The sequence below is a fragment of the Delphinapterus leucas genome, chromosome 7 (assembly GCF_059928025.1).
Source record: "Delphinapterus leucas isolate spDelLeu-1000000601 "Yukka" chromosome 7, BTC_Dleu_Yukka2, whole genome shotgun sequence".
NCBI classification, from domain to species: domain Eukaryota; kingdom Metazoa; phylum Chordata; class Mammalia; order Artiodactyla; family Monodontidae; genus Delphinapterus; species Delphinapterus leucas.
In genome coordinates this window covers 7,288,047-7,307,470 of record NC_143135.1, presented here as the reverse complement: position 1 = coordinate 7,307,470, position 19,424 = coordinate 7,288,047, and the positions used below count along the sequence as shown (strand labels likewise).

General features: G+C 43.3%; 1 long non-coding RNA gene across 1 annotated transcript; it reads left to right on the top strand.

Moving 5' to 3' along the window:
• Nucleotides 1-197: 197 nt before the first annotated feature.
• Nucleotides 198-19,142, top strand: LOC149748676 (uncharacterized). The gene is made up of 3 exons (XR_016393765.1): nucleotides 198-10,729; nucleotides 12,692-12,744; nucleotides 13,221-19,142. It is a non-coding gene; the product is annotated as an uncharacterized LOC149748676 (long non-coding RNA).
• Nucleotides 19,143-19,424: the final 282 nt, after the last annotated feature.

The window sequence follows — 19,424 nt, the reverse complement described above, 5'->3', positions numbered from 1 at the left end:
AACAGTAGTCCCACCACCCAACTGGGGTTCGTGCTCACGGTTCTAGCGACAGATGGGAGAGGTGGTCTAAGCGGAATAGGCAATCCGGAGAGGATTACAGACTCCCTATTTATTAGTCACAGATGGTATCGTCTCCACCTCTGAGTGGACTCAACCTAGCGGAGGACTCTCAAAGCGGCTGGATGGGGGGGGGGCATTGTGCGGGCCGTACCATTTGGAGGGGTGAGTATGCAAGGGACAGACATTACAGGCCTAAGAAAAATAAAATGTCTTAGAGACTCATTCCAGGGGGATTCACAACAGTTTGACAAATCAGATGCTTTCTAAGAGAACTGGATTCAGGAAAGAAACATATGTCTCCTCCTAGATCACCCCCAAGTTGTGTGGGAGTGAGTTGGGTCCCCGTGGCTGCTACTGATTGCTCGAAATAGAGTTACGCGGACCAGTAAGAAAAAGAAAGGAAAATCGCTGGCCTATCGAAAGAGAAAAGCAGGTGAGCGGTTGCTAGGGGCGGAAGGTAGCGTTGCCTAGGGCTAGGTCCAACCCGGGTGGGCCGAGAGTAGAAAAGGCGCAATCCGTGGGCGGGTGTTCCGAGTCGGCCCCAGGGGACGTTTGTTGCGCTCTGAGAGGGAGCTGTGCCTGGGAGTGAGAAGGCAGACCTTTCATTCCGGCTAATCTTGGGATGGGAGTGTTCTGTGCAAAGGGATGGATTTCAACGTCGCATGCCCGCACCCCTCCCCAAGCCTACAGCTTTGCTGTCCTTATATCAATCATTCCTGGGCCGTAGGCGCAGCTCCCCCTGGTCTTGGCTGTCTATGTCTGTCTATGTCTGCTTCGCAGCCAACCCAGTCGGCTCGTTGGCAGAATGGAGCTAATGCACCCACTTTGTGCCTTGCGTTTTCCTCCATCATCTAATTGAATCATCAGTCACTGAAGTTAATAAGCTGGGTGCTGCTATCCTCATTTTACGTGGGACCAACTGAGGTTCAGAAATTTAACAAGTCCTGGGATTGGCACCAGATCTCTCTGACCCTATATTCGTGTACCGTTAACCTCAGTTACCTTTACCACCACCTGTTGACCTGAATTGGCCTGACCAGTTTAGCTTGTAACCTGTCACTGAGTTGGCTCCCCCATAAGGCTGTCTATGACTTTCTAGTGACTGCGTCCAGTAGCCAGCTTTCAGTTCTTGCCTGACTCAACCTCTCTCTCCTTAAAAGTCTCCTCCCTGAGCTTCTGTGACCCCACATGCCTCTGCTTTTCCCCCCAGCTATGTCTCTGTCCCCTTCCTTTTATTTAAATGCTGTCCACATTGGCCACTTCTGTCTGCTTTCCCTGCATGATCCTCTCTGCTCTTGTGGTTTCAATACCCCTGCCCTGTTGCTGATGACTCCCATATGAGGTCTTCAGCTGGGCTCTCTCCTGCTTTAAAAAAAATTCAGTGTCCCTAGTCCTCCACCGCAACCCCAGCTCCAGAAACGTGGGCATCACACTCACCATCTCCCTCTCGAGTTGCCCCCCACATCCAAACTGGTAATTAAGTTATTTATTCAGTTGTCTGCAAATACGTATCCCATGCTGCCTGCTCTAGTAACTTAGGATGTCAGTGAACAAAGCAAAGATCTTTGCCTTTGTGTAGTTTCACCCTAGTAGATGTGGTGGACAATAAACCATATACATAATGTAAGTGCATTATCTAATATGTTGGAAGGTAAGAAGTGCTGTAGGGGAAAAGTAGAGCAGAACAAAGGGGACCAGGAGTGTGGAGGGGTGCTCGAAGCAGGTTGCAGTATCAGCGAGAAGATGACATTTGAGCAAAGAGTTGAAGGAGGTGAGTGGATGTCTGGGTAGAGTTGCAGCTAGGTAAGGGTGGACCAGTCCTGGTTTGTTGGAGGAGGTGAATGTGGCTGGAGTAGAAATAGCAAAAGGGTGAGCAGTAGGAGAGGGGGGCAGGGCCAGAAGGTGTTGGCCATTATAGGGACTTTGACTTTTACTCTGAGTGACATGATGAGCCATTGGAGGGTGTTGAGTAGAGGTGTAACATGTCCTACTTAGGTCTAAAAGGATCACTCCAGCTCCTGTGCTGTGGGATGTTGTGGGGTAGAGGACAAGGGTTTGGAGCAAGGAGATCAATTAGGAGGCTCTTGCCGTACATCAGGCAAGATACTGGCTTAAAAAAATGCACAACGTGAGAGTTGCAAGTTAAGTTTTATTTGGGTCAAAGTAAGGACTGCACCCCAAGAGACAGCATTTCAGATAGCTCTGAGAAGCTGCTCCGAGGAGGCAAAGAGGGGGAGCCCGGTTATATAGAAGTTTTGCAACAAAGGGCAGGTAGTCTGAACATCAAAAGATTATTGTTAATTAAAGAAAACCAGATATATCAAGTTAAGGAATTTAGTGCTTTTCTATGTATGGGAAGATGCAAGAGTCTGGGCTCAGTGAAATCTTTCCTTTGATATGCACCTCAGCTATCTGGGGCTAGTATCCTGTGTTTTCACATCCTGAGCTTCCTCAGGGCTCACTGGCTCATGTTGGAGGGCTGCAATTGTTGATGGCTGTGACATCCTTTGTTTACTGATATGGCAGGAAATATTCCAGTTATCAATATTCCATTTATCAATATGAAGCTCTATTGAGCCTACCTCCTGAGTGTCTCTAGAATTTATTCTTTCTCTTCCATCTTCATCTCCTAGTCCTAGTTCAGACCAGCATTATCTCATGCTTGGGCAAATGCAACAGTCACCTAACTGATCTCCTTTCCTACACTCTCCTCCCTATTAACTGTCCAAGCAGTGGCAAAAAAGATCCTCTGACACCTCAGTACATATCTTGCCTCCCTTTCCCAAACACTGCCCTTCAGGCCTATGCCCCATTTCTGGGGGCTCCCGATGCACCATACATACCATGATCCAAGTGGGAACCTCAGCTTTTTTTTTAATTAATTACTTTTGGGGGGCTGCGTTGGGTCTTTGTTGCCGCACGTGGGCTTTCTCTAGTTGTGTCGAGTGGGGGCTACTCTTTGTTGCAGTGCGCAGGCTTCTCCTTGCAGTGGCTTCTCTTGTTGAGGAGCACGGGCTCTAGGCGCATGGGCTTCAGTAGTTGTGGCATGCAGGCTCAGTAGTTGTGGCACCCGGTCTTAGTTGCTCTGTGGCATGTGGGATCTTCCCGGACCTGGGATAGAATGTGTGTCCCCTGCACTGGCAGGAGGATTCTTTATTTTTTATAAATTTATTTATTTATTTTGGCTGCGTTGGGTCTTCGTTGCTGCGCACAGGCTTTCTCTAGTTGCAGTGAGTGGGGGCTACTCTTCGTTGTTGTGGTGCGTGGGCTTCTCATTGCGGTGGCTTCTCTTGTTGAGCATGGGTTCTAGGCACGCGGGCTTCAATAGTTGCGGCATGCAGGCTCAGTAGTTGTGGCTCACAGGCTCTAGAGCACAGGCTCAGTAGTTTTGGCTCACAGGCTTAGTTGCTCCACAGCATGTAGGATCTTCTCAGACCAGGGCTCGAACCTGTGTCCCCTGCATTGGCAGGTGGATTCTCAACCAGTGCGCCACCAGGGAAGCCCTGGCAGGCAGATTCTTTATCCACTGCACCACCAGGGAAGTCCGACTCTCACCTTTTGTATAGGCCTTTCCTTCTCCAAAGACTGTCTTTCTCTTCAATTATCAACACAGTAAACATTGCTTAACTCCTCAGTCTGGATGGGGGCCCCTTCCATGTGTTCCCACAATGCTTTGTGTTTCCCCATCATGGGGCTTAGCAACCTGTGCTGACTTTGGCAATGAACTTAAATCTCACTTGCAGAGGCCCTGAGCTTAAGGATGGAGGCCTGAGTCTTTTTTCCTCACACTGAACAGAAGAAGTAGATTTCCAAGCAAAGAATATCACCAGTGTTAAAGAAGGTCATTTTATTATGATACAGGGGTCAGTCAATCAAGAAGATATATAACAATCCTAAACATTTGTGCACCTAATAACAGAGCTTCAAATTACAAGTAACAACTGATTGAACTGCAGGGAGATATAGGCAAATCCATAATAATAGTCAAAGATTTTAATAATCTTCTTTCATTAATCGATAGAACAACAAGTAGGCAGAGAACCAGCAAGGATAGAGTAGACTTAAGCAATACTATCAACCACTTGACCTGATTAACATTTACAGAACACTTCACCCAACAAGAGCAGAATACATGTTTTTCTTAAATGTACATAAAACATTTACCATGACACACATATTTGGGGACATTAAACAAGACTCAATAAATTTAAAAGAATTCAACCCACATAAAGTATTTCTATGACAGCGATGGAATTAACTTAGAAATCAATAAGAGAAAGATGCTTGGAAAAATCCCCAAATTTTCGGAAACAAAACACTTCTAAGTAAGTAATGGATTAAAGAATAAATCAAAAGGGAAACTAGAAAGTCTTTTTAACTTAGTGAAAATGAAAACACACATAATAGGATTTGTGGGATTCCACTAAAGAATTTTGGGGAAATTTATAGTACTAAATTCTTATGTTAGAAAAGAAGAAAGGACTGCTTATGACCTCAGCTTCCACCTTAAGAAACTAGAAAGAGAAGAGAAAAATCAACCCCCAAATAAGCAAAATAAAGGAAGTAATTAACTCCAAAAAGGAAATCAATGAAATAGAAAACAGAAACAAAAAAAATAGAGAAAATCAAAGAAACCAAAAGATGGTTCCTTGAAAAGATCAATAAAATTGACAGACTTCCTAACCAGATTGATCAGGAAAAAAAGAAAAAGATACAAATTACCAATATCAGGATTGAGAGAGGTGACATCGCTATAGATTCTACAGATATTAAAAGGGTAATAAGGGAATATCATGAAAAATTTTATGCCAATAAATTAGACAAATTCTAAGATGAGGAGCAAGGCAAGGGTGTCTGCTTTTCCCACTTCCACTCAACATTATACTGGAGGTCCTTGCCAGGGCAATAAAGCAAGAAAAAAAAAAGCATACAGATTTTAAAAGAAGAAATAAAACTGTCTTGGTTCACAGACAACATAATTGTCTATACATATAATCCTAAGGAAGCCACAAAAAAGTTACTAGAACTAACAAGTGAGTTCAGCAAGGTTGTAGGATAGAAAGTCAATATACAAAAGAAACTGCATTTCTAAATACAGTAAACAATCAGAAATTAAAAATTTTAAAATACTACTTACAGAGCATTAAAATATGAAATGCTTAATGATAAAATTAATGTAAAATATGCAAGACTTATACAGTGAAAAGTATAAAACATTGCCAAGAGAAATTAAATATCTAAGTAAATGGAGAGGTATACTGTGTCTGTGGATCAGAACACTTAACACTTCTATGATGCCAATAAAATAGAGAAGATTAATGAAGTTCAAAGCTGGCTCTTTGAATAAGCTAATAGGCAAAATTCTGGCAAGACTGATCAAGAACATAAAGTGAAGGTAAAAATAAACAATATAATGAATGAAAAAGGGAGATAACCACAGACACAATGGAGATTTAAAAATAATAAGTGTGGGGACTTCCCTGGTGGTGTAGTGGTTAAGAATCCACCTTCCAATGCAGGGCACATGGGTTCAATCCCTGGTCAGGGAACTAGATCCCACATGCATGCTACAACTAAGAGTTCACATGCCACAACTAAGGAGCCCGCTTGCTGCAACTAAGACCCGGTGGCAACCAAAGAAAAAAAGAATATTCATCCTCTAACAAAAAAATAATAATAATAAGGGTGTAGTAGGTGCAATTTTATGGCAACAAATTTGAAAACTTAGGTGAAAGTAACAATTTCCTAGAAAACAAAAGATGTGTAAAACTGACCCAACACGAAATAGAAAACATGACTAGACCAATAAATATACTTTTTAAAGTTGCTAAGGGAGTAGATATATTTTTTTGAGATTTATTTATTTATTTGGCCGTGCTGGGTCTTAGTTGCGGCACACGGGATCTTCGTTGCAACAGGCGGGATCTTTAGTTGCGGCATGTGGGATCTAGTTCCCTGACCAGGGATGGAACCCAGGCCCCCTGCATTGGGAGCGCAGAGTCTTAACCTCTGGACCACCAAGGAAGTCCCTCATGCCTGTTTCATAGATGAGGAAACTGAGGCACAGAAAAGTTAAGTGACTTGCCCAAGGTTTGCACAGCTAATAGGAAAAGGCAAAGTCAGAATTTAAAGCAGGCAGTGTGATCCCACAGCCCCCCCTCACCCTGTGTACTTTGTAACATGTCCATTTTCTCAATCCCCGTGACAACGTGTTGTTTCATTCATGAGAAAGCGGAGGCTCAGAGAGGCTAAGGGACTTAGGCTCAGTCACCCTGGAGAGTGGCTGAGCTGGGACTGTCTGGTTGCCTCACACACCACAGCCCTCCTAGTCAGCTGCCAGGTCCCACTGCCTGGTCCCCACTCCCCCAGTGCCTGTGAGGGGTTCCACCCCCCAATTCAAGCAGTGTCAGGGGGCTGAGTCATTCCCAACAGTCTCTGGGCAAAGCCGCGGAACAGCCACCACAAGGCTAGACAGCTTGGCCGTCCTCGGAGGGCAGAGCCGGGTCAGAAGCCCAAGTCTCTGCCTGCTGAAGGACGCAGGCAGCCAGGTGTGAGGCCATGTCAGGACGCAACTCGGGCCACCATGGGCTTCAGGGAAAGGGACATACATTACAGGGGACAGGTCCGGGGACAGCACCTATCACCCAAGTCTAGTTCAGACAAAGAAAGGTGTGGCTTGGGCAGTCAGCTGGCACCTGGCCAATCAACACACTTTTAATGGAACCTGTTATGTGTCAGACACGGGGCTGGGTGCTGGGAACTCAGGTGTGAGTAAAAAGACACCTTCCGCCCTCCTGAGCCTTCTTGCCCAGGGTAAGAAATCTGGGGCACACACCTTTCCTCCTACTTCTCGCTTGCTCCTGTCTCCTTCCCCTTAGAATAGATGGAGTTTCCCTCTTCCCATGGATTCAGTTGTTTATTCATCCAACAAGTATATAGTGAGTCCCCGCCATCAGCCAGGCCTTGTTCTAAGTGTAGAGAATGCATTTGTGGACAAAATAGATAAAAATCCCTGCCCTCACGGAGTGTACAGTCAATAAAAGACAACAAATGCACAAGGAAACACACAGGGAAGTGAAGACTTTGGGAAATCAAGAGGGTAGGGGAGGTGGGGCAGATGAGGAGGACCCTGAGTGTTTGAAAGGAGGAGAGACAGTTCTATCTGAGCAGGAGGTGTGTACAGATGTGGATTCAGGTAGATTCAGGGGCAGGAGAAGAGAAAGAGTGTTGGATGTGAGGAGTGAGAAGTTGTGATTAGTTATCTCAGAAAGAGGGAGTAGGAACTTTGTATTGAGCTGCATTAGGAGTGCCAGGAAGCATGAGTGTCCAAAGAATTTTATGACCTTAGAGCCCTGAGTTCAAAGTGAAGCAACCCTCTGCTCATCTGATTTGTTTTCTCCTCTGTTGCAGGTACTAAGTAGGTGGATGGAAGGGTTCAGCCAGAGTTGGAGTCTCCTAGGCGTGGTAGTTTTAGGATATGTCCATACATTCATGATACCTCTCTTTTCAAGAGGTGGACCCTAATTCCCCTCCCCTTGAGTATAAGCTGGACTCAGTGATTTGCTCCTAACGAATAGAATAAAAGTGATGGTGTGAGACTTTGGAGGCCTGGTCACGAAAGGCACTTTGGCTTCCTGCTTGCTCTGTCTTGGGTCAATCGCTCTGGAGGAAGCCAGCCGCCATGGCATGAAGACACTCAAGCAGCCCTATGGACAGGTCCACATGCTGAGGAACTGAGGCCAACAGCCAACAACCATGGCAGTGACACCCTGGGAAGGGGATCCTTCAGCCCCAGCCAGGCCTTCAGATGACTGCAGCTCTGGCCAACTTCACTACAAATCTCATGAGAGACTGTGAGTCAGAACCTCCCAGCTAAGTTGCTCCTGAATTCCTGACCCACAGAACAGCGAGATGAAATGCTTTTTGAAAAAATTTAAACCCCAAAGTTCTGGGGTAATTTTTACACAATAGTTAACTAATACCCCAGGTGTCTTGGATAGAGTGAGGAGCGATTGGAGGGTGGGCTTCTACCTGGTAATTCAAGAACCCAGGCTCCTTGTATCTGGTGGCCCTACCATTCCCTAGGGACCCTTGGAGTTACCTGGAAATCTTCTGCATTTGGCTGGAAGTCAAATGACAGTGAGGCAGATCGTAAGAGAGGGAGGTTTTCAAAGGCCATACCTGGTCATGAATAATAAAAAGTAATGAAAAATGGGATGAGGAACTGACTTTTAAGATGGAACCAAAAGATGATTAGAAGGTAGGAAGGGAGAAAGGAATAAAGGTCAGTGGGAAGACCTCTGGCCTGAAAGTCTGGGTGTATTTTAGGAAGTAAAGAGAATCCCTGGAGCTTGGGGAGAGAGGCTGAGAATGGCTGAAAATGAGTCTGAGGAGGTGGGTGGAGCCAGATGGCGCAGGGTCTTGTAAACAGCCTCTTAGGACTTTATCCAGGGTCAGTGGGAAGAAACTGCGGGTTTCCGCAGGAGATAGCTGAGCGGATCTGGACAGAGCGCCGGCCTGGAGGAGGGAGGGGAGCATCAGCTGGAGCTGGAAGAGTGGTCAGGAAGCTGCTGCAGCCGCTCAGGGAGAGATAAAGACAGCCCGCTCCGGGCTGGGCAGGGTGGACGGAGATGCTAAAGGTATGAAGGGCCAGGAGGCAGCATTTGACTAAGTGTGTGTGTGTGTGTGTGTGTGTGTGTGTGTGTGTGTGTGTGTGTGTGCGTCGCGGGGGGAGCGGGCTGGCCGAGGGGAGGGAAAGGGCCCCAGCGGGCCCAGTCTTCTATGTGGAAGGTAGAATTATTCTCAAGGACAGGGGAATCCCAGAGACAGCAGGTTTACAAGGCAGCATGTTGAGTTCACTTTGTAAAATAATGCAATATTTGATACGTACAAAATAATTGATGTCAAATATACATAAGCAATAGAGTGAAATAATAAACGCCCAACTTGAGAAACAGACTATTAGCAACATCGCCGTCTCCCATCGCGTCTCCATCTCCCACCACAAGATACCACACCCCTAATTTTATTATTTTTATTTTTAAAAATACCTTTATATAGTGTATTCCTTCAGATGTATCCTTCTTTTAATTTTATTTTTTAAATTTTTGGCCGAGCCACTCGGCATATGAGATCTTAGTTCGCAACCGGGGATGGAACCCACACCCCCTGCAGGGGAAGCGGGGAGTCTTAACCACTGGACCGCCAGGGAAGTTCCCTATTATTTTTAAATATTAATTATTTATAAACTCATTACCTTGCTTTTATTTTTCTCATAAACCCAAGTGGTTATTTTATTATAAATATGCTTACAAAAATGTTCCAGTTAATCATTGAAAGGATTTTCTTTTTCAGTGCAAAATTTTTTTAATATACATTTATTTATTTATTTTTGGCTGCGTTGGCTCTTCATTGCTGCACACGGGCTCTCTAGTTGCAAAGAGCGGGGGCTACTCTTCCTTGTGGTGCGCAGGCTTCTCATTGCAGTGGCTGCTCTTGTTGCAGAGCACAGGCTCTAGGCTCACGGGCTCAGCAGTTGTGGCTCATGGGCTCTAGAGCACAGGCTCAGTAGTTGTGGTGCATGGGCTTAGTTGCTCCACAGCATGTGGGATCTTCCAGGACCAGGGCTCGAACCGGTGTCCCCTGCATTGACAGGCAGATTCTTTTTTTTTCTTTTTTTTTTTTTTTTTTGCGGTACGTGCGCCTCTCACTGTTGTGGCCTCTCCCGTTGCGGAGCACAGGCTCCGGACGCGCAGGCTCAGCGGCCATGGCTCACGGGCCTAGCCACTGCGTGGCATGTGGGATCTTCCCAGACCGGGGCACGAACCCGTGTCCCCTGCATCGGCAGGCGGACTCTCAACCACTGCGCCACCAGGGAAGCCCAGCAGGCGGATTCTTAACTACTGCGCCACCAGGGAAGTCCCTTCAGTGCAAAATTGACTGCACTCCAGGTAAAGCTGCCAATAACTTGATCCACCTCAGCAACTGGCTCAGACTTTCCACCCAGCCACTGCCCCTCCCATTGCTTTAACCACTTGTCGCCTATGGCCCCATGGGATCTGTATCACTGGGCAAGGCAAGATGTGCCTCGGCATTCATTGAGATGGTGCAATTTTTCTCCTCTAATCTATTAAGGGGGTAAATTACATTAATTTCCTTGTCTCTAACCTTGCAGTTTTGGAGTAAATCCAACTTGGGCACTGTGTGTTATCTTGTCTCTATATTACCAGGTTCGGTTTAATAATTTGCTTAGGGTATTTTACATCCGTGTCTATGAGCCTGCAGTATTTCTTTATTTTTTAGCTTTTGGTATCAAGTATGCTACCTTTATGACATGTGAGAGGGAAGGTCCCTCTCTTTATATACCCTGGCAGGATTTGTACAAGGTAGATTATTTGTTCTTTGAATGTTCGGTTAATCTTACTGTTGGAGCCATATAGGCCTGGGGTTTTCTTTGTGATAAGATAAAAAAAAAATTATTTTATTGAAGTGTAGTTGATTTACAATGTTGTGTTAGTTACTACTCTACAGCAAAGTGATTCAATTATACATATATATACATTCTTTTTTCAAAATATGCTTTTCCATTATGGTTTATCATAGGATCTTGAATATAGTTCTAGGTGCTGCACAGCAGGACCTTGTTGTTTATCCATTCTATATGTTTGAGGTAAGATTTTATCTACTGATTCAATTTGTTTAATATTATAGGACTAATCAGGATGTATATTTCTACCTGTTTTAGTTTTGCTGAGTTTTATTTTTCTACAGAGACTTGTCTATCTTTATATAAATATAAATAGTTAAATTGTATAAAGTATAAAAGTTGGCATAAAGTTGTTCATGATATCTTCATATTTTTATTGTCGAACGTATCTCCCTTTTTATTCCTGTTAGTTAATTTGTGCCTTCTCTTTTATTAATTTTTTTTATTTTCATTTTTTTTGTGCCTTCTCTTTTAAAAATTACTCTGAATGCATCTTGCCAGAAGCTTGTCAATTTTATTGGTGTCATCAAAGAACCAAATTTTGACTTTTCTGGTTCTTTCCATTAGTATATGTTTTCTATTAATTTCTGCTCTTTATTACTTTATTCCTTCTATTTTTAATTAGGTATATTTTTCTGCTCTTTTTAAAAAGATACTTATTTTGAAATAACTTTAGGGTTACATAAAATTGCAAAAACAGTGCAGAATTCCTGTATACCCTTCACCAAACTTCTTTTGATGGGAACATCTTACACAAGCATATGACAGTTGTTGAAGCTAGGAAATTAACAGCGATATACTGGTATTAGCTAATCGATATATCTCATTTTAATTGTGCCAGTGGTCCCACTGATGCCCTTTTCCTGGTCCAGGATCCAATCAGGATTCCAAATTGCATGTAATCAGTAATTCATTGTTGTGTAATAAACACCCTAAAACTTAGCAGCTTAAAACAACAAACATTTATTATCTCCTAGTTTCTGTGGATCAGGAATTTGGGAGCCGCTTAGCTGGGTAGTTCTTGCTCAGGGTCTCTGATGACATTGTACTCATGATGTCAGCCAGGACTGAGCTCATCTGACGTCTTAACCAGACTGGGGGATCTGCTGTCAAGATGGCTTATTCACAGAAGAGCAGGAGGCCTTGGTACCTCACCACGTGGGTCTCTCCATAGTGATGCTTGAGTGGCCTCATGACAAGGCAGCTGCCTTCTCCCAGAGAAAGTAAGGTTGAAGTTGCAAAGTCTTTTATGATCTAGCTTCAGAAATCACAGGGTGTCATTTCCACAACGTCCTATTGGTAAACGGGTCAACCCTATTCCGTGAATACCAGGCTCACTCAGAGGCCACCTGGGAGGCTGGCTACCACAGCTGTCCTGTCCCCTTGGTCTTCTCCAATCTGGGGAAACATCTCAGATTTCTTTTTCTTCTATGAACTTGACACTTGTGGAAAGTATTGGCCAGTTATTTTGTAGAGTATCCCTCAGTTTGGATTTATCAGAAGTTTTGTAATGATTACTTTGAGGTTATTCATTTGGGAGAAGAATAAAACAGAAGTGGGGACTACCCTGGTGGCGCAGTGGTTAAGAATCCGCCTGCCAATGCAGGGGACACGGGTTCGAGCCCTGGTCCAGGAAGATCCCACATGCCATTAAGCCCGTGCGCCACAACCACTGAAGCCCACGCACCCTAGAGTCTGCCTGCCGCAACTACTGAGCCTGCGCACCGCGACTACTGAGCCTGCGTGCCACAACTAATGAAGCCTGCACGCCTAGAGCCTGTGCTCTGCAACAAGAGAAGCCACCGCAATGAGAAGCCTGCACACCACAATGAAGAGTAACTCCTGCTCGCTGCAGCAAGAGAAAGCCTGCAGCAGCAACGAAGACCCAACGCAGCCAAAAATAAATAAAATTTAAAAAAGAAAGAATAAAACGGAAGTGATGTGTGCTTCTCAGTGAATCATATTGGATGGTATATGATGTTGGTTTGTTTTATTACTGGTCATGTTAACATTGATCACTTGGTTAGGGTGGTGTCTGCCAGGTTTCTCTTTTTCCATTTGTGATTAGTAAACATCATGGGGAGAGACACTTTGAGTGTATGCAAATACCTTGTTTCTCATCATACTTTTGTTTACTAACTTTAGCATCCATCAATGATTCACGCCTGCAACAATTACTACTGTGGTATTTGCTTAAGGTGAATTTATTTATTTATTTATTTTTGAATTTTATTTATTTTTTATACCACAGGTTTTTATTACCTATCTATGTTATACATATTAGTGTATACATGTCAATCCCAATCTCCCAATCATCCCAATTCATTTTAAATTTTTAAAAAATTTTCTTGTTCCCATGGTTATTTTCCTCTTGTCATTTATTTGCTATATATGTGCTTTCCCCCATTTTCTTGAAAAATTAGCTAGTTGTTTGTCTATTTGTTAATTTTTCCAAATATTCAGGCCTAATTTCTGTTCTCTACTGCATTAATCTTTGCTTTTATCTTTATTCTTTCCCTCTTTGTGCTTTCTTTTGGTTTACTTTGATGTTCTTTTTCTAGTTTTCTTAGAGCTGGGAATTAAACTCATTTCTTTTCATTCTTTTACTTTTAATGATATACGTGTTTAATCCTATGAATGTTATTCTAATCATTGCTTTAAATGTATCTCATAGGGCTTCCCTGGTTGCTCAGTGGTTAAGAATCCGCCTGCCAATGCAGGGGACACCAGTTCGAGCCCTGGTCTGGGAAGATCCCACATGCCACGGAGCAACTAAGCCCGGGTGCCACAACTACCAAGCCTGCGCTCTAGAGCACCTGAGCCACAACTACTGAGCCCACGTGCCACAACTACTGAAGGCCATGTGCCTAGAGCCCATGCTCCACAACAAGAGAAGCCACTGCAATGAGAAGCCTCTGCATCGCAATGAAAAGCAGCCCCTGCTCGCCACAACTAGAGAAAGCCCATGTGCAGCAATGAAGACCCAACGCAGCCAGCAATAAATGAATAAATTTATTTTAAAAAATGTATCTCATAGAATCTGATATGTAGTATTTTCATTATCATTATTTTTTGGAATTTTGTATTCCAGTTTTTCACCTAATTAATTTGTTTTTGTCTTTGTTAATGATTTCTCATTTTATTACATTCTGCTCAGAGAATATTGTTTATAATATTTCCATTTTATTCAACTTACTGATGATTTCTTTGTGACCTAATATACGATTAATTTTTTGTGATATTTTGTTTCTTTGGATTTATGGTCTTTTTTTTCAGGGGGAAATTTCCTCAGTTAATGTGTACTGGATTTTATTTTCTGACTATTTTTTTGTTTTTAATAATAGTTCCAGATGGATCTGTTACTCCTTTTCTTGTTCATTTTTTGTGATATTGGGGTGTTTTACAAGATTCCTAGCTCTATAGCACACTCTTATGTCAATACAGCAAAGTCCAGACGCTTCAGTGCATTTTTTTTTTTTTTTTTTTTTTGCGGTACGCGGGCCTCTCACTGTTGTGGCCTCTCCCGTTGCGGAGCACAGGCTCTGGACGTGCAGGCTCAGCGGCCATGGCTCACGCGCCTAGCCGCTTCGCGGCATGTGGGATCTTCCCGGACCGGGGCACAAACCCGTGTCCCCTGCATCGGCAGGCGGACTCTCAACCACTGAACCACCAGGGAAGCCCTACTTCAGTGCATTTTAATTTGTTTGTCTGGTTGGGGAAAGGGGTTTGTGTCCTCCAGTTTCTTTGTTTGTTTCTCTTTTGTCTTGCAAGACCCTAAATTTTTCCCTTTTGCTTTTTCCCCCTTCATCACTCAATTGCCCAAAGACTCTTCGACCATTCGGTGTTTTTCTTTTTCCTTTCCCAGAACCTATGTATTTTAAAGACTGACGCTTCAAATCCCACATATCTTTTAGTCCCTTCCCTGTAGTCTGCACGCTGATCCCCCAGGACATTTTCCTGTTATTTACAGACTGCAGATGACATCGTCTTCCTGATGGAGGTTCTAGATCGACCTTGCACCCCATTGCCAGCTCCCCTCTTCTGTCTCTTCCCCGTTTATCTTGGTACAGAGCCTGGTGGTAGGGCTGTGTGGGGCTGGAGCGCAAGAGGTCCGCACAACCCTGTGGGGGGCTTTCTTTTTATTTACAGTTATTTTGAAGTTCGGACATTCTCTGCTTTCAAGTTATGCTGAGGCTATGGCAGAGTTTTATTTCCCATTCTTGTTTCGATTTGCTTGGGAAGGAAGCACTGAGAGATGGGGACATAGCAGCCGCCCCGGAAGTCCCGCTGCTTTTCCTTTGAAACTCAAAAAAAAGTTACAGAGGAACATTTTTTTTTCTTTTTTAAATTTGGCTGTGTTAGTTCCCCTACCAGAGGTTGAACCTGAGCCCTCAGCAGTGAAAGTACGGAGTCCTACCAACTGGACCGCCAGGTAATTCCCCTTCCTTTGTAACTTTAAAAAATATATATTTATTTATTTAGGCTGTGCTGGGTCTTAGTTGTGGCACGTGGACTTCTCAGTTGCAACATGCATGCTGGGATCTAGTTCCCTGACCAGGGATCGAATCCGGGCCACCTGCATTGGGAGCCCGGAGTCTTACCCATCGGACCACTAGGGAAGTCCCTTCTTTGTTAAGTTTTTTTTTAAATGAATTGATTAATTTATTTATTTTTCTTTTTGGCTCTGTTGCATCTTTGCTGCTGCATGCGGGCCCTCTCCAGCTGTGGTGAGCAGGGGATACTCTTTGTTGCCCTGCCCAGGCTTTTCATTGCGGTGGCTTCTCTTGCTGCGGAGCACAGGCTCTAGGCCCACGGGCTCAGTAGTTGTGGCTCACAGGCTCTAGAGCGCAGGCTCAGTAGTTGTGGCGCACGGGCTTAGCTGCTCCGCGGCATGTGGGATCTTCCCAGACCAGGGCTGGAACCCGTGTCCCCTGCATTGGCAGGTGGATCCTTAACCACTGCGCAACCAGGGAAGTCCCCCTCCTTTGTAACTTTTAAAGACGGAGTTTAGCTCATTTGTTTGGACCCTTTCTTATTTTCCAATATATACAGTTGAGGTCATAAATTTCTCTCTAAGAATTTTTAGCTGGGTCCTCCAATATGGATATACGATATTTTCATTACGACTGTAATCTAAAACAACACAAATTTATAATCTATTTTCTAATTTCTGTTGTGGTTTTTTTTCTCTTGGCCCAGACATCTCATAAAATGTTTCTTAATTTCAAAATAGGTAGGATTTTTTTTTAATCTGTCTGTTGACGATGTTTAACTTAATTATATTGTGGTAAAAAAAACAAACAAACCACAGACTGAATGATTTTAACTTTTTGAAATTAGTTCCGTTGCCTGATGATCTAGAATTTGATCGATTTATTGGGAAATGTTCTGCATACACTGTTCTGCATTTAGGTGCAATGGTCCACTAGGTCAAATTCGTTAACCATATTCTTCATATTTTTTATACCCTTGCTAATTTTTTCTTTTTTTTTGCCTGCATGTGCCATAGAATCTACAAATAAGATTGTGATTTAATCTGCTTTTCCTTGTGGCTTTATTCTATATATATATATATCTTTATTGCTTGTTAATCTTACTTTTAAGAATAAATTAAGAATAAATAAATTTAAAATTGCTGTGTATTTTAAAAATCACTAAGTAAGCATGCTCTTTCTCCCTAGTAATGCTTTTAACCTGAAATTTATTTTTTTCTGATACTAATACTGTATAGCTATTCCAGCTTTTAGTAAACATTTGCCTGATATTTTTTCCATCCTTCTGTTTCCAAACGTTTTATATCCTTATATTTATATGTATCTTTTATAAATACAGGCATACCTCAGAGATAGTGTGTGTTTGGTTCCAGACTACTGCAGTAAAGTGAATATTACAATAAAACAAGTCACAGATTTTTCGGTTTTTCAGTGCATATAGAAGTTATGTTACACTCTACTATTGTCTATTAAGAGTACAATAGCATTATGTCTAAAAAAATGTACATACCCTTAATTTAAAAATACTTTATTGCTAAAAAATGGTAACCATCATCTGAGCCTTCAGGGAGTCATAGTCTTTTTGAAATAGCAACACCAATTACTGATCACAGGGACTTCCCTGGTGGCGCAGTGGTTAAGAATACCAATGGAGGGGACACGGGTTTGAGCCCTGGTACGGGAAGATCCCACATGCCGCGGAGCAGCTAAGCCCGTGTGCCACAACTACTGAGCCTGTGTGCCACAACTACTGAAGCCCGTGCGCCTAGAGCCTGTGCTCCGCAACAAGAGAGGCCACGGCAGTGAGAAGTCTGTGCACCACAACGAGGAGTAGCCCCTGCTTGCTGCAACTGGAGAAAACCCACACGCAGCAAGGAAGACCCAACGGAGCCAAAGAGTCACTGATCACAGATCACCATAACAAATATAATAATAATGAAACAGTTTGAAGTTTTGCAAGAATTACCAAAATGTGACACAAAGACACGAAGTGAGTGAATGCTGTTGAAAAAATTACACTGATAGACTAGCTCGACACATGGTTGTGATAAAAGAAACGTTCACATATTGAGGTGTGGGGAAGTCATTCTGGCTTATACATGAGTTAACTTGAATTTTATGCTAACAAAAACAGCCTGTTTGTGGCCTATCAAACATACATTGTACCTTTAATTATTAAATAAAAAGACACATTGACCAGAAGTAAAGAATGTCCATGTTTAAAATAATGATTAAATGCCTCTCTTCCTGGGATGTCAATGCTGATCCTCCTTTGATGATAAGACCGGTTCCCAGATGCTAAGGCCATACTGACTTGCTGTATACTTGCTGGTCTGTTTTTTTTTTTTTTTGGAAACCGTGAAGAAATGTATTCCTGATTTGTTTAATGTTCTTTGTTCTGGCAAGATATAAAACCATGCTGAAAATCATGCTTCTCTGGAGCAGTTGCTCAGAGTAATCTGGAAAGCTGGCTTCCGGGCTCTAGCCCTCAGTTTGGCTCAAATAAAACTCTTTTCTAGGGTATTCCCTGGTGGTCCAATGGTTAGGACTCCACGCTTCCACTGCCAGGGGCAACTAAGATCCCACAACTAAGATCCTGCAAGCCGTGCGATGCAGCCAAGAAAAAAACAAACAACAACAAAACAAAACAACTCTTCTATTCCTATTATAGGTTGTTTATTCATTATTTTTGTTGACAGTTGTCACAAACCTTCGATTTGTAAAAAATGCAATATCTGTGAAGTGCAATAAAGCAAAACGCAGTAAATGGACATATGCCTCTAACTTGTAGTGCAATTATTTTACAAATAGTATATTAGTTAGCTCAGTAGAAATTATGCTGTGATAAATGTAGTAGGCAGAATAATGACCTCCCAAATATGTGCACATCCCAATTCCTGGAACCCATGAACATATTATCTTGCACGGCAAAAGGGACTTCACAGATATGATTAAGGACCTTGAGATGGCGAGATTATCCTGGATTATCCAGGTGGGTTCAATGTAATCACAAGCATCCTTAAAAGTGGGAAAGGAGTCAGGGTCAGAAGATGCTATTCTGCTGTCTTTGAAAATGGAGGAAGGAGGCCACTAGCCAAGGAATGTGGTGGCCACCGGAAGGAATTATACCTTGCTGACACCTTGATTTTAGCAGAGTGAGACCCACTTTGGACTTCTGGCCTCCAGAACTATAAGATAATAGATTTGTATTATTTTAAGCCACTGAGTTTGTGGTAATTTGTTACAGCAGCAAATAGAAATCCAATACAATAATACCCAACTCCAAAATCTCAGTGGCTTTCAAAAACAAGTTTTTTTTTGTTAGAGGAATTAGAGAAAACGTTGTTTAACAAGAGTCTCCTTTTTTAAAAAGAAATTGAGGGCCTCCCTGGTGGTGCAGTGGTTAGGAGTCCACCTGCCAATGCAGGGGACACGGGTTCGAGCCCTGGTCCGGGAAGATCCCGCATGCCGCAGAGCAACTAAGTCCGCGAGCTACAACTACTGAGCCCGCGAGCCACAACTACTGAAGCCCGTACACCTAGAGCCCGTGCTCCGCAACTAAGGGAAACCACTGCAATGAGAAGCCCGCGCACCGCAACGAAGAGTAGCCCCCGCTCGCTGCAACTAGAGAAAGCCGGTGCACAGGAATGAAGACCCAACGCAGCCAAACGTAAATAAATAAATAAAATTTTTAAAAAAGAAGATTGTAAAATAATATTTTTAAAAAATTGAATTATATTTGATTTACCATGTTTCAGGTGTACAGCAAAGTGATTCAGTTATACATATATTCTTTTTCAAAAAGTTTATTTCTTATTCATATTCCATGTCCTTTACTGTTTAGCTTTGGGTCTGCTCCATATCTTCTTTATTCCAGACGCCAGGCTAGAGAGGCTGCCACTACCCGGGGTACACCTGACCCGGGGCAGATGGAAAAGGGGAAGTGCAGAACCACCTTGGAGTTCTTAAAACAATTTCTGCTCAAATTCCACTGACTGAAGCAAACCACGTGAGTAAGCATACATGGAGTAGGGAGTAGCATCCTCCCAGAAGGAAGGACACCTTGTCCTATTGGGAGGGGGCAGCATGTATGAAGGTCCTGGGGCAACTGGGGGTGGAGGTGGAGATGGGGGAGGATGGGGTTGACAGAAGAACTGAAAGAAGCTGCTGTAGCTGGAAGATGGTGATGGAGGGGCAGGGTCGGGGTGCAGTTGGAGAGATGAGCAAGGGCCTTGTAAACCATTCATTCATCCAAAAAATGTGAGCAACATGCTTACACAGGAGGCTCTGAGTCAAGGCTGGGGGTTTGGGGACTGACAAAGCTGCAAGGCCCCTGTTCTTTTTTTTTTTTGGCCACGCTGTGTGGCATGTGGGATCTTAGTTCC